Source organism: Mytilus galloprovincialis, chromosome 13 (assembly GCF_965363235.1).
Source record: "Mytilus galloprovincialis chromosome 13, xbMytGall1.hap1.1, whole genome shotgun sequence".
Classification (NCBI taxonomy): domain Eukaryota; kingdom Metazoa; phylum Mollusca; class Bivalvia; order Mytilida; family Mytilidae; genus Mytilus; species Mytilus galloprovincialis.
The window spans coordinates 71,387,120-71,401,852 of record NC_134850.1 but is presented as its reverse complement, the minus strand read 5'-3'; the positions used below and the strand labels follow the sequence as shown (position 1 = coordinate 71,401,852).

At 31.6% G+C, this 14,733-nt stretch overlaps 1 protein-coding gene across 3 annotated transcripts in view; it reads right to left on the bottom strand.

The window, feature by feature from the left end:
• Positions 1–12,540, bottom strand: part of LOC143057577 (uncharacterized) — a 29,568-nt gene extending 17,028 nt beyond the window's left edge. Inside the window, exon 1 of one of the 3 annotated variants that reach the window (XM_076230896.1) lies at positions 12,522–12,540. The gene's annotated coding sequence lies outside the window, so the exon portion shown is untranslated. Of the gene's footprint in view, positions 1–8,325; positions 8,347–10,609; positions 10,741–12,521 lie in introns of those variants that run through there. The other 2 variants (XM_076230893.1, XM_076230895.1) reach the window with 2 other exon arrangements.
• Between the last annotated feature and the right edge of the window lie 2,193 nt (positions 12,541–14,733).

Sequence of the window (14,733 nt, the reverse complement as noted above, 5' to 3'; positions counted from 1 at the left end):
AAAATCGAAATCAATCAAAATAATACCTTCAGCTATCTGTAGGTGGTCCAGGACCATACCAGCTATTAGATATTATAAAGATTAAACTTTTTTTTGGAGGAATACGTTATAGGTAGCACGGTAGAATAAACAATCTGAAATGAAGGTTGCTTTTTTGTGTACCCTACTTATAATTTTTACACTATGATAGGACACAATTTACAGTATATATTTAACTACCTTTCCAAGCTGAGGGATGGATCAATCAGGTGTAGAAGATATGAAATGATTTTGCACACAGGTGAAAAATCATATAAAAAACTGCGTAATTGAAGATCTAAAAGTACAAGCGGCCTTGCGTTTATAAAGAGCAGAAAATGTTAAGGTCATTATATATACACATGGAAAAAAGTATTGCAACACCTTGATTTTTTAAAATTTGAAAAATGAGCCTCTTTTTTTGGATGAAGTATAATAAAATATGTGTACAATATTATTGAAACATAGTTTATGATAACATTGGCATTGAAACGAACAAAAAATGTTTGAAAAAAAATAATTTATATAACCACAATTTTAATACCAAAATGGAGTGTTTTTTGTACCTAAAAATGCATTTAACAACTTTTACTGTAGTCGAACTTTACAATGTCAGACATTTCAAAATTAATCCTTAGATGACTGTTCATATCATGGTTGATCGTAATACGCCAAAGAATTAGTACTTTGTGCGCAGCCTCCATTCAAACGGATAACCGCATCTAAACGTCTTCTGAATCCTGCCATAAATCGGCTAATTTGTTGCTAAGGTAGCAGCAACCATTTCTGATGTGGGCATTGTTTATTTCATGATGTGTTTGAACTGGGGTGTCCTTTTGCGCACTTTCCGCCCAATAGTGTCCCAAATATGCTCGATATGGTTGAAATCCGGGCTACGATCGTGCCATTGAAGATAAACCGAATTCCATTTGAACATTGAATCTTCCTCCACGATGCTAATTTCCAACTTTGACGAGCTCTGCACTACATTGGATACGGAAAACTGTGTGTCTGTTCGTTAGCAAAGGTCTCCGAAATGGTCTTATCGCACGATCACCAGTAGCGATGAGTCGATCTCGAACAGTTCTTGTTAAAAAGCTCCTGTATGGCCACCACTCTCGTTTTAGGATTGTCCTGTATGCAATGGGTTTCCTTCTGACCAACCTTCATTATGCTTGATTTTCCTTAGCAAATGGTATAGGGGGTCTTCATTATCTTGAAATGTCTTTAACAGCGTTTATTGCCTGATTTATTCTCAAAACGACTTATAGTGAAATGGTGATGACCAACAATACGTGCAGTTTTTACATCGACATCCCTGCTTCCCTTGTGCTGATAATCTGCCATCTGGCTGCAGTTAAGAGTTGTCAAGGACCCATTATAAGGTGTCAATCACATAACTTTAAAAATTTAGTTATTTAAAGGGTTGAAAACAAAGAGGATAAAAACAACTGTTTTGCTGTTTACGGGTACAGTAGCTGCATGTGCAGATAAAAAAATATCGAGTCGATATTTAATGATTAAACTCAGGTGATACTTAAATAATGTTTGACTAGTTCTATTTTACCAAATTATATCCCAAAAAAATCAAAAGTGTTTTTTTAATTTCAATTTCAATTTGGTGTTGCAATACTTTTTTCCAACTGTATATATACAAATTTGTTTCTCAGTATTATAATGAAACAGTCTCTGTTATCCGACAATTAAGGATTTTTGGGCAGTGTAAGAAAGTGATTCGAGTTCTAAAACGTCTATTATTATCCCTATGACACAGAAAATACTACCGTGTCACCAAAAAAGTGTTCCTTATCTGCCTTTCCATTTATAATTTTGATGTGTATGAGCTTTTGATTTTGCCATTTGATGAGGGACGTTCCGTTTTGAATTTTCCTCGGAATTAAGTACTTTTGCATAGATATTGATGTTTTCAAATTATTGTTGCACACCACACATACTTTATATACATTCAAAAGGTAGTGCACTTTGGCGCTCGACATACACATTTGCTTTTGCTTTCGTTTACCCCAGAAATTCAACAATGAAATACAGCGCCATTTACATTTGGCTAGCTGATGTTTATCTTAATGAGTGTGTGAATGGGGTCTACAGAAAAGATAGATAGTTAAAACTTTACAAAACTATTGTGTAATATGTAATATAGGATGCAAGGATGATGCTTTTGATACCAACATTTGATCATTATCTCTAGATTTATAACTAGGCAATGCATTCACAAAAAAAAAATGAATACATTAATCTTTAAGGAAACTTCCAGATAAGAATTGCAACGATTACATAATGTGATGAAAGTTCTGAAACTCTGTAGAACTACAACAAAAACGAAAAACACCTGTGAAAGCAATGAATAAAAAAATACATAACCAACTACCAGTATTTAATAACGTACTCTTTAAGTTCTTTATGTATGTCTATAGATAACTTTTTATACATTATATTATACATTTGTGATGCGTTTGGAAGAATAAATTACATAACACTTTTATTTGATAACTTTATAAATTAGTCTTCTTTTTAACCTAATGTAAAAGAGATTTTTCTCTAACATAACAGATCCTGCACACAATGGCTTTTGGGATAGGTCTTGAATTTGTGAAAAGTACATGCAGGAGATTCATTAGACCTTAAATAATGAAAAGTGGGAACTACAAAACATACCAAATGAACGAGCCTCCTCAAGGGTTTTTTGATTATGTTTAAAAATATTTATTTTATAGTGGATTGGGAAACAAGTTTTGCAACTTATATAAATCCCTTTCCACTTTGCGGATGCGAGTGCTGCCTTGTAGCAGCATTAGCCTGCTCTTTTTCGAAATCTACAAGGATGTCTTTAACGTGCAAGAGATATGACTCTCTCTTAACACGGGTCAGCCATTTATCGTCCCCGTCCGACAGAAAAGATAGATAATGAGCAAAATATGAAAAAATTGAAATGCCAAAAAACATAAAGAATAGACGAAAGTATACAAAAGAAATGACGAAAAAAAGAAAAAATAGGAGGCTGAAATACAAAGAATAGAAAATAAGTATTAAATAAAAAGGAATAGACAAAAATGGTCTAAAATATAAAGATCTGATTAAAGTACATAATATTTTGTGTTTGTTAAAATAACCTGTTATTTCTTGGTGCAGTACAATTATATGTTTAACTGAACCAGTGTTTATTATATAATTTTATAACAAATAAAATATTCATTGTCTCTTCGCGATAAGAAATTACACTGCAATCTTGGAATAATTGGTAGCTAACATTACATTAAATAAACTAAATACATGTTAACGATTTCGTATTACATAATTTGGTAAATAGTTAATATTTTAAAACATTTAATCAAACAGCACATGGAAACTTTAATAGTTTTAATTAAATATTCAATAAATTACATTACGGTTCTTTACAGGTACAAATGATTAAAGTACGAAATAACAAAAACACCAATAAGTGAATACGCAGTACAAAAAAGGTCATTGCTTCACAAGTAAATGTTAAAAACTTCAAAACTTCCTCCAACAATAAAAATCAGCAACATCTATTTTTGACTTGTAGATTATTATTCAGATGGGGTTTTCATTGACTGTGATATGAAAATCTTCAGACCACAGACACTTTAAAATATAGTGCTCTTTTGTGCGCACAAAAAATGTTATTTATTCAATCTTTAATAAACGAATTCACACAATCTTCATCAATTCAATTCAGCAACATCTATTTTTGACTTGAAGATTATTATTCAGATGGGGTTTTCATTGACTGTGATATGAAAAACTACAAACCACAGACACTTTAAAATATAGTGCTCTTTTGCGCGGACAAAAAAGTGTTATTCCTGTCCATTTACTAAACACATGTATACTTTCTTCAACTATCAAATGCAGGACCTCCTAAATTTGACTTTCAGATGTTTATCAAAATGTGTTTATTATTAACTGCCATATGACAAGGTTTTGTAAACAATACTTTTTCATCAGTAGGGTATATTTGAGTTCTCTGTTTTCATTATAAATAGCCATATGGATCACAAAGGGATAATTTACTACATCTTTATGTTATATTTAGTTTGGGTAAAGGTTGCACGGTAGTATTTCGTAGCCCGTAAGGGATAATGATAGGCCTTTTAAAATTTTCACAACTTTCTAACACAGCAAAAAATTCTACATTCACAGTTAACTGAAGTACTTTCGTTTTACTATTCAAAAATGAATGTAAATGTGTATCATGACCGTTAACTCTTTTTGCTATTTTTAAAAATCTAAGGCCACTAGTGCTTTTAGTACTTTTATCATGCAGTGAATACACAATTTTAAAAAATTCTCAAAAATTCATTTTCATCTGTTTGTAAAATTATTTCATATTTTTCAACACCTGATTCATCTCTCAGTTTGGGAAAGTGTGTTCAGTTGATACTGTATTTTTTGTCCAATCACACTGTTTAGATACATTAACCTAAGTAGGGTACACAAAAGAGCAACCTAAATTCAAGAATGCAAATACTACCGTGCCACCTACAAACGACATCTCAAACATTTAATACCTATAACTTAAATAAAAAAATCACAATTGAGAAAGGCTATTTCTTTGGTGTCCTATCAAGAACGTTATTAGCATAGACATATTAGGTGAATGTTAAACACCTAGCCGTAATAAGCTCGCTTTGAATTCAGCTTCTACATAAGAGGCACGAAAGATACCGGAGGGATAGTCAAAACAGGATCAGCATATAAACAACAACCAATAACTCTATTTAATAAACAAATATTGAATAGACTCTTACAACACATTCATTTTTAATTTGTTAATAAAGAAAAATGTCAAACTACTCATATCATTTCTTCATATATATTTTTAATTGTATATGGAAAACCTGAAAAATAAAGGCAACAGTAGTATATCGCTGTTCAAAACTCGTAAATCTATGGACAAAAAACAAAATTGGGGTAACAAACTAAAACTGAGGGAAACGCATTAAACATATGAGGAGAACAACGACACAACATTAAAATGTAACATACACAGAAACGGACTTAGCATTAGACAAAATCCGATGATGAAAAGACATTGCTTTTATTTCTTAAATGTGTAAACACCAATGGTAGAGAAAGAAGATAAGTCAAAACCGGATGCAAGGTCTTAGAAAAATATTTAGGATATTTATACGGTTTTCCAAGAAATTCATTGCATAAAATTAGTAGAAAATGAACGGAAACAATATTGTGAAGGAGGGCGTTTCTTGTGTAATGATACTTCCGCTTCTAAAGTAATAGGAATTACAGTAAAACCAAATTCAGAGTTTAACGAAGCGAAAAAAAATAGAGATACAGATGGAAGGAAATTGATAACTGAATTTAAATAGGACACGAACGAAATCGTTTGAATACTTGAAATTCTTAATCAGAAAACAATAAAATATTTTTTTTTATGGGAAAATCTAATATTGAATAAATAAGAAAATGTAAATATCACATGTTCGTAAAGATGTAGGCAGTAAGGTCGTGCATGGTAAGATAGAAAAAAAAATCGCTGTTCCACCGTAGCGAGAGCGTGGCGAAAGCACGATTCTAGTCGGAAAGATGGCGCTATGATCTCACTGCGACGTTACTACATCCTCAATACGTCTCGTTATCTCTGCGATCCAACAACGCTTTTACTGCGGTTATACCACGTTTATACTATGCTGTTCAAGACCTAAGAACGATTCTAGCACGCTCGTGCTATCCTCAGCATGTTCGTCTTTCGAACTGACTACGTTCATACTACGACCATTTTGAGTTCTAGCCACGCTCATTGTCATTGTCACTTAAACAAAATTTAAAACCTCTCCAGGTTATGTTTGTCTGGATGTAACTTGGACCTCATGTTCATACTTTTCAACAGCTCAACCATGTTTGACACATCTGTATCATTCCCACTATTGTTAAATAAAATATCTTCATTGATGGATCAGCAATGTGATTTAGGTTGGATTGGTTGATTTAACATCTCTACTGGATCAGGATTCGTGTCAGAGGGACCTCTACATATACCCTTACCACCACAACTACGAGTTCTGATGGATTTTGGTGACATGCCTGTGTTGTTTACGAGAATTCTACGTAGTAATGACAATACGAAGGAATCGAACAGTATTTATAGTGAACATGATGTTGACGTAATTGCTGTGAGCGTATTTTGATCGCGATAAAAACGTGGTAAGATCGTAGAATGATCGTGCTAAGAAAGTGCTATCATCGCAGAAGAAGCGTGGTAATGTATGATCGAGTTGCAACCGGATAAATCGTGGTATGGTCCGTATTTAAAACGTGATGAACGTAGTAAGATCGTGATAACCGTAGTGAGGTCGCAGGATGAGCGTGGTGAGAACGTGATATAATCTTAGTTGAATCATTGTAAAACCGATTATTCAGATTTACCAGGATTGCATCAAATCTATTTCGCTTTAAAACAATAATTTTGGAACATTAAAATTCAAATTGGGTACTCCATACAATCGAAGATATTTCGGAGGAAGAATTTGTTCCTATCATATCTAAATTGTTTAAATTGGTAAATCCTATAACGGTCAATAAAAAATTGCTTGAGAAAATATTGTTGATGCTTTTACAATGTATAACATGCCAAGTTTGCCACTAGAAGCTAGGACACCCTTAAGTTCAAGTTCCAAATATGAGAAAACGTTTTAGCGGATTTATATTTTATATGCTAATTACACCGTAAGGAAATCCAATGCTTTGATTTGTATCATAATGGTGATAGCTGTATTCTATTTGAAGCCTGCATGACTTATAACCATGAGCTCAGTATTTTTTGTTATTTTACTTTTGGTTGTCTGCAAACTAAGCAATGCAAAAAATATATATAAAAGTTACACAAGGTGCTAATATGAGTTATGTTGCAATTCCGAAAGTCTCTTATACGTACTTAAGTTACCAGAAATGGAGAAATGAAGCACTATATTGCCTGTACCGAGTCAGGAATCTCTATGCGTTTGAGCTTTTATGTCTGGCACTGGTGAGAGACTTTTCGACCTGAATTTTCCATAGGGTTCGGTATTTTTGTTATTTTACTTTTGATTGCATGCAAACTCAACAATGCAAAATATATACAAGAAAGTTACACAAGGTACTTATTTCCCGAATCCCATTTTTTTTGCAATTTTCTCCAAACTCTCATTTCCCCCTTTTTTTCAATAAACACATCCTCCCTTGTTGTACTTATATTCCACATTTTGAGTTTTTGCACTTACAATATCCCACAATACAAAGTTTGGATCAATAAGATAAATAATGCTTAAATAATCTCACTTCAACAAGACAAAGATCTCTTACAATCGATCTGATATATTGCGAATATGATAATGCTTATATCGAAATGGAATGGAATAATCTAAGTAACATGTTCTCTCCATTAAAAATAATTACGGATATACATAATTTACCAAATTATTAGAAAAGGCGCAAAATAATTAACTTACAGCTTACGTTAATATCCTGGACGATTGTTATTTCATCTATTTTTAAACTTATTTACCTGTGTTACAATATCGATTACCTGTGTTAAATTATTGACTACCTACCTTAAACAGTTTGTCTTTGAACGTTGAAGCTATTATGTCATAGGAGCTTATTAGTTTGTTAACGGAGGCTATTGTCGAGAATCAAGACCTTACAAAATGAAATGTCGAGATGTTTATCTAAGTAACAATCTATATTGAAAATACAGGCATTTACTAAATACCTATACCAAGTCAGCAATATGACGGTTGTTTTCAACTCGTTAATTCGTTTATTAATATTTAAATTTGTCAGTTTTTATGCACTTTCTCTTTTTTTGAATCTGCTTTAGAGTTCGTAATTCTTACTTTTTTCCCGTTGACAAAATAGCAATATATTCCAGAAATCTCAAAATTATAATTATTTTACGGTTATTTTAAATGTAAAAAAAAAGGTTAGATTATAATAATTACCAGGTATGAAAAGTAGTATATTGCTAATCAAATAAAAAATAAATTGAAGAATTCAAACACGAAAAACTGTTCAGCTCGTGACCGAACAACACGCTGCGCTCATTCGTAAATTAGACAATCGATGATTTTTTTTCTATTTTTGAACTCTTTGATTAGCTATTCTTTAACCAACGCGCGATGTTGTTTATCATTAATAATATTTAAGTTATTTGTAATTGATACAAGCTTTCTGATTATGATCAAAATGATAGCAACAATATATCATTTCATAAAAATAGAATGTATAAATAAATGGTAAAACTAAAAAGAAAGTCAAAATAAAACTTACCTCCTATGTGAATTTAACACGGAGTTCGGTATTTTTGTTAAGACACTTTTTGTCAGTGTCGTTTTATTTCATGATTAATGATAGTTAAGATTTTAATAGAAAACGATATTTAAATGACTGATTAAATTAAGATAGATAAATATACTCATTATAGATACCATAATTCAAATCATCATGAAGGACCTATACAAAGTAATATAATACCTTTTTTAAATTACTCTTTACACACATGGGTAAACACAACTTGATTTCTGTGTACAAGACTGGACATGTTCTTATTTTCTTTTCATCATTATAAAAATATCTCCGTAAGATAACTGATATGATTAAGACCCCACACTTGTATGCTTTATAGACACCGTAAATTGAATGTATTAATCATTTTAGCATATTTTACTTTTACGACCATTTTGGATTGATCGCATTTACGGTACTGACATTTAGAACTTGTTAAATATCATCTGAATTTCGACTAAATTATTTACCTTTAATTCAGAAATTGTTACGAGGTTTTTATTAATGTCAATAATGCAATTTGGTGAGTATCGCAACAATGAGAACTCGCATGCTGATATATCTTTTTATAAATTTTCCTGAAATCGCAATCATTGATCGCCGATGCAGTTACTTAATGATGCAGATGATTTATCAAAAGTGGATAAAATGCAAAATCTGTCGAAAATTCCGTCCATATATTTCCGTTTTAAAAATTTTATTAGTATTTCTGTGAAAATTTGCATTCAAGTAACCACTACAACGAAACATTTGACAACGTTAAATTCATTAACAGTTCAATTAGTGACAATTGGTTTGGTTTAGATTAATGCAGTACCGATTGTTCATGGTAACTTGTTGCTTTTTAATCAATTCCAATGAATGAAGTTATCTAAACAAAACTACATTTGATATGACAGTCGCATCAAATTCAATATATTTATAACGGTGAGAAAAGACAGTTGGAAAGGTTAAACATGAAATTAGTGTTTGCTTACATATAGTAAGCAAACACTAATTTCCTCTTTATTTTTCTGTCATTATATCTATGGTAAAATATGTACACAGGCTTAACAAGTTGGACAAAGGGTTACTTTATGATGCTTATGTTTGTAATAAAATTTTAGATGCAGAAAACATTAATTGTTGGTATTCATCTATGAAATATGTACTTCAATCACTTGATATACAAAATTTAGATACAAAGCTCAATAAATTAATTAAATTTGTAAAATGTAAACTTTGTAATAGTTTCAAAACATTTTGGTTGGTCAAAAGATTTGAAACCCTATCACAAGGTAATAATAAATTAGAGAATTATTTCAACCTCAAGACTGATTTTGTAAAGGAGGCTTATTTATCAATTAAAGATTTTAGTATAAGAAGAGCTATATGTAAAATGAGAATAAGTGCTCATGATCTTAAAATTGAGAAAGATAGATATAATAAAAAATACATAGAGAGAACTCAACGTCTATGTCATCACTGCTTATCACATGGATCAAATTCTATTGAAGATGAGACCCATTTTACAGTAAATTGTCCATTATATGATGAACAGAGGAAATTATTATTTGATAAAGTTATCACTTTTTGTACTAATTTTAAAGAACTACCTAATGATAAGAAATATTTCTGGCTGTTCACAAATGAGCATTTACCAACTCTCATGTGCCTAGGAAATTACATTATTAAAGGTTTAGAAATAAGATCCAAATGTAAACAAAATATATGAAGTAATTTAGTATTTTATTGTTATAAGATTTAATATAATAGTTATATAAAACACATGTTGTGTTAGGCTCTGATCCTGTTCATAACGTTATAGTATGTATTAGTTTTCTGTTTTGCTTTTTCCAATCATATTGTGTTGTAAAATGATGCCCTTTATGGGTTCTTGATTAGATTAAAATTCTTATCTTTATAGTTAACTTACATGAAGCGAAGACGTATATTCAAATTACTAGCATATAGGTAATTATATGTGTTGTTTAAAAACAACAGTGTATATTTCTTTTGAATGATTGCCCTTGAAATAATGATAGTTTACTCAGCGCCATTTGTCCCCTTCACATTTTCAACATGAAAACAACACCACACAATTTCTTTTCGCACGTATGATACAACATACTGGCCGGTAGGACTTATTCAGATAAGATCATACCTAACTCATTGACTCTTCAATTGACCATATGATACTTTCGTACGATTAAGATAATACCTTCGAAATTATCTTAGGCAAACAATTTCAATCTAAATTACAATGGTGAGTTGAAAGAAGTTAACTTACTGTTATTTCGAAGAGTCTCAAAATATAAAACGATCTTCAATTTGTATTTTCCATGGCGAATGAAAATTGGTGCACTAACAATCCCTCTATGCAAGAGTGTATAGGCTGCATGGTTTTATGTAGTATGGTGGGTTTTTTTTTATAATAAAACAGTAAATAACAGACCACAAAGCATTAAACACACAATGGATATTACGTAACATGAACTGCATCAGTAATAAAAAGGGTAATTTGATAAAACAAATAACAAAGAAAAAGTATGCATGATTGAGCATCGGTTTTGAATTGACTTTTTAAATCGGATTGATTACAAAGCAGTGACAAATAAGCAGATATGCATTTATATGTATTCACTAGAGGAATGACAATATGCACAAAGAATATAAACGCCTTCCTTAGAGTTCAAAAGTATTAAACAAATCGGATATATTACAAAACAGGGGCTCAATATACATATAGTTAGCAAAGGTGCATTTTTATGTGTTCATAAGAGGGATTTGAATATTTTGAAAGAAGAAATGGCTATCTTCTAGAGTGCATACATATTAAACGAATTATGTCATTACCTATGTAATGTAATTGGTTGTAAAATACTCATTATAATGATAGTTGTTTGATGTATAAATTAATTTCATACTTAAGCGTTCATTTGTTTGTCTGTTTGTCCTTTTTCTTTTTTAGTCATTGCATTGTCAGTTTTTTCGATTTATGTGTTTGACTGTCCCTCTGGTATCCTTCGTCCCTCTTTTTTGACTATTTTATTTATTATGTCTGTTTAGTTACCGAATCATTGTAAATAAAATGGAATTGGATGAAACTGTCGTGCAAAGTGCGAGGTTTAGCGCTATAAAACCAGGTTTAATCTGCCATGTTTTACATTTGAAAATGCCTGTACCATCTCAGGAATATGACAGTTGTTGTCCATTCGTATTTGGTGTGTTTTGTCTTTTGAATTTGCCATGTGATTATGGACTTTCCGATTTGATTTTCCTCTGAGTTTAGTATTTTTGTGATTTTACTTTTTTTACCTATGAATCTCTGGTGTTTGAGTTTGCCACTAGAAGCTATGACACCTTTAAGTCCAAGTTTCAAATATGAGAAAAAGTTTTAGCGGATTTATAATTTATGAGATAATTACACCGAAAGGAAATATAATGCTTTTTGATTTGGATCATAATGCTGTATTTTATTTGAAGCTTGCATGACTTATAACCATGAGCTCAGTATTTTTTGTTATTTTACTTTTGGTTGTCTGCAAACTAAACAATGCAAAATATATATAAAAAAGTTTAACAAGGTGCTAATATGAGTTATGTTGCAATTCCGAAAGTCTCTTATACGTACTTAAGTTACCTGAAATGGAGAAATGAAGCACTATATTGCCTGTACCGAGTCAGGAATCTCGATGCGTTTGAGCTTTTATGTCTGGCACTGATGAGAGACTTTTCGACCTGAATTATCCATAGGGTTCGGTAATTTTGTTATTTTACTTTTGATTGCATGCAACCTCAACAATGCAAACTATATACAAGGAAGTTACACAAGGTGCTAATTTCCCGAATCCCATTTTTTTGCAATTTTCTCCAAATTTTCATTTCCCCCTTTTTTTCAATAAACACATCCTCCCTTTTTGTCAATAAACACATCCTCCCTTGTTGTCCACATTTTGTGTTTTTATACTTACAATATCCCACAATACAAAGTTTGGATCAATAAGATAAATAATGCTTAAATAATCTCACTTCAACAAGACAAAGATCTCTTACAATCGATCTGATAGATTGTGAACATGATAATGCTTATATCGAAATGGAATGGAATAATCTAAACAACATGTTCTCTCCATTAAAAATAATTACGGATATACATAATTTACCAAATTATTAGAAAAGGCGCAAAAAAATTAACTTACAGCTTTCGTTAATATCCTGGACAAGTGTTAATTCATCTATTTTAAACTTATTTACCTGTGGTACACTATCGATTACCTTTGTTAAATTATTGACTACCAACCTCAAGGCCGACACACGGCTAACTGAGAGATTTGTCGGTTAATCTATATTTAGTATGTGGCTATATGGGCGATTGGTCTGTTAATCGGGTTGGTTATACGTCTGTTAAGAGTAAAACGCACAATGTAATGTTAAACTCTATAAGATATACAGATTTTTGGCATATTATAAGAACCAAATTAAAAAAAGAAAAGTGTCTGACAAAATGATATCCATCATAGAACATTTTCCTCCTGTAAAAACATTTCATAGTCTGTGCAGTTCTCAGTAAAACTAAAAGGCGTCGCGCAATTACGTAGAATTTATGCTGATACGCATAGCAATTTTTTTGATAAAAGGCGAAGCGAACAATTTTAGATATAATTTAAAGGACACAAAATAGTACTTTGGTTCTAAAAAATAAATTGACAGCAGTAAATATTTCATAATAGTAGTATAACGTGAATAATACCACGTTTTAGTGAAAATTATGGGAATAAAGTCTGTTAATGGGTTGGACAATTGAAATTGTGTCAGTTAAGAGTGTTTTAATCACGACAATAGTTTTGCTACCTTTATATGTTCCCATTGAAAAAGTTAAAAATGAGATGTTCTTTAGTACAAAAATGACAATACGGTGCAATAGTATCCTTCTAGTAAGAGCATTTTTATTTTGACTTTCTTTACACTTTTTTGAAGGGTGTGTCACGTCAATATAGCGTGATATGGATTGGGTCTTTGCATCGGAACTAAACACATTTATTTAAAAACCAGTTGTTGGCATGACACGGGTTATGTTCTTCTCATATATTTCATGATGGTATACGGAACTAAACACATTTATTTAAAAACCAGTTGTTGGCATGACACGGGTTATGTTCTTCTCATATATTTCATGATGGTATATATGATACTAAACCCCTAACGGGAAGGATTGTGCCTGATATTCATATGATGAAGACATAATCTTTCAATCAGTTTAATTGAAGTCTGGAGCTGGCATGTCAGTTAACTTCTAGTAGTCTGTTGTTATTTATGTATTATTGTTATTTTGTTTATTTTCTTTGGTTACATCTTCTGACATCAGACTCGGACTTCTCTTGAACTGAATTTTAATGTGCGTATTGGTATGCGTTTACTTTTCTACATTGGTTAGAAGTATAGAGAGAGGGTTCAGATCTTATAAACATGTTTAATCCCATTTTTGCGCCTGTTCAAAGTCAGGAGCATCTGGCCACTGTTAGTCTTGCATTATTTTTAATTTTAGTTTCTTGTGTACAATTTGGAGTTTAGTATGGCGTTCATTATCACTGAACTAGTATATATATTTAATTAGGGGCCAGCTGAATGACGCCTCCGGGTGCGGGAGTTTCTCGCTGCATTGAAGACGTGTTGGTGACCTTCTGCTGATGTCTGTTCCATGCATGGTCGGGTTGTTGTCTCTTTCCATTCTCAATTTTATGAATTTATAATTAACATTTTCAATCAGCCTTGATTTGTTGTGTCTGTTCAAAGAAGCACGTTCTCAAATCCGACTGAAAGTGTCTTTCTAATACAACACAGGGTACATATAACGTGTTGTCGTTTTCATATGCAAATAATATTTGTCACTGGACATTAAACCCTAATTCGTCAGCATCATTCAATTGGTTGTTTTCTTCTATTACTTAATCATATATTGTTAACAACTCATTTTAAAGAAGTAAATGGAAAGGATCGAATGCAATTACATTTGGTTATCTTATGTTTTAATTCATTTTATTCCGTTTAGTTCCTTTCTACATAAGTACAGAGGAGAACTGCAGTTGTTCGCATGTAAAGTTCTAGCATTTGTCACAAATATGAGTACATCGCAATCCATTACTGTTTCATGTCTGTATTCTTAAACAATTATTATTTTTTCTCTCATTTTTAGCAATGCATCACTCTCTACTGTCCTTCCATATTATTCTATATTCTGCGTTTCCCTCCTGACACTTGTGTATTCCATGAGAGTTCAGATTGGGGATGTTGTTTATTTCTGTATTCTTTAAATTGTTATGTCATTTTTCTCTACATTTTCTTTATCTTACTCATTATTCTTTATATTTTAGCATCCCAATATATTTTCCATTCTTGGATGAAATTAATGTT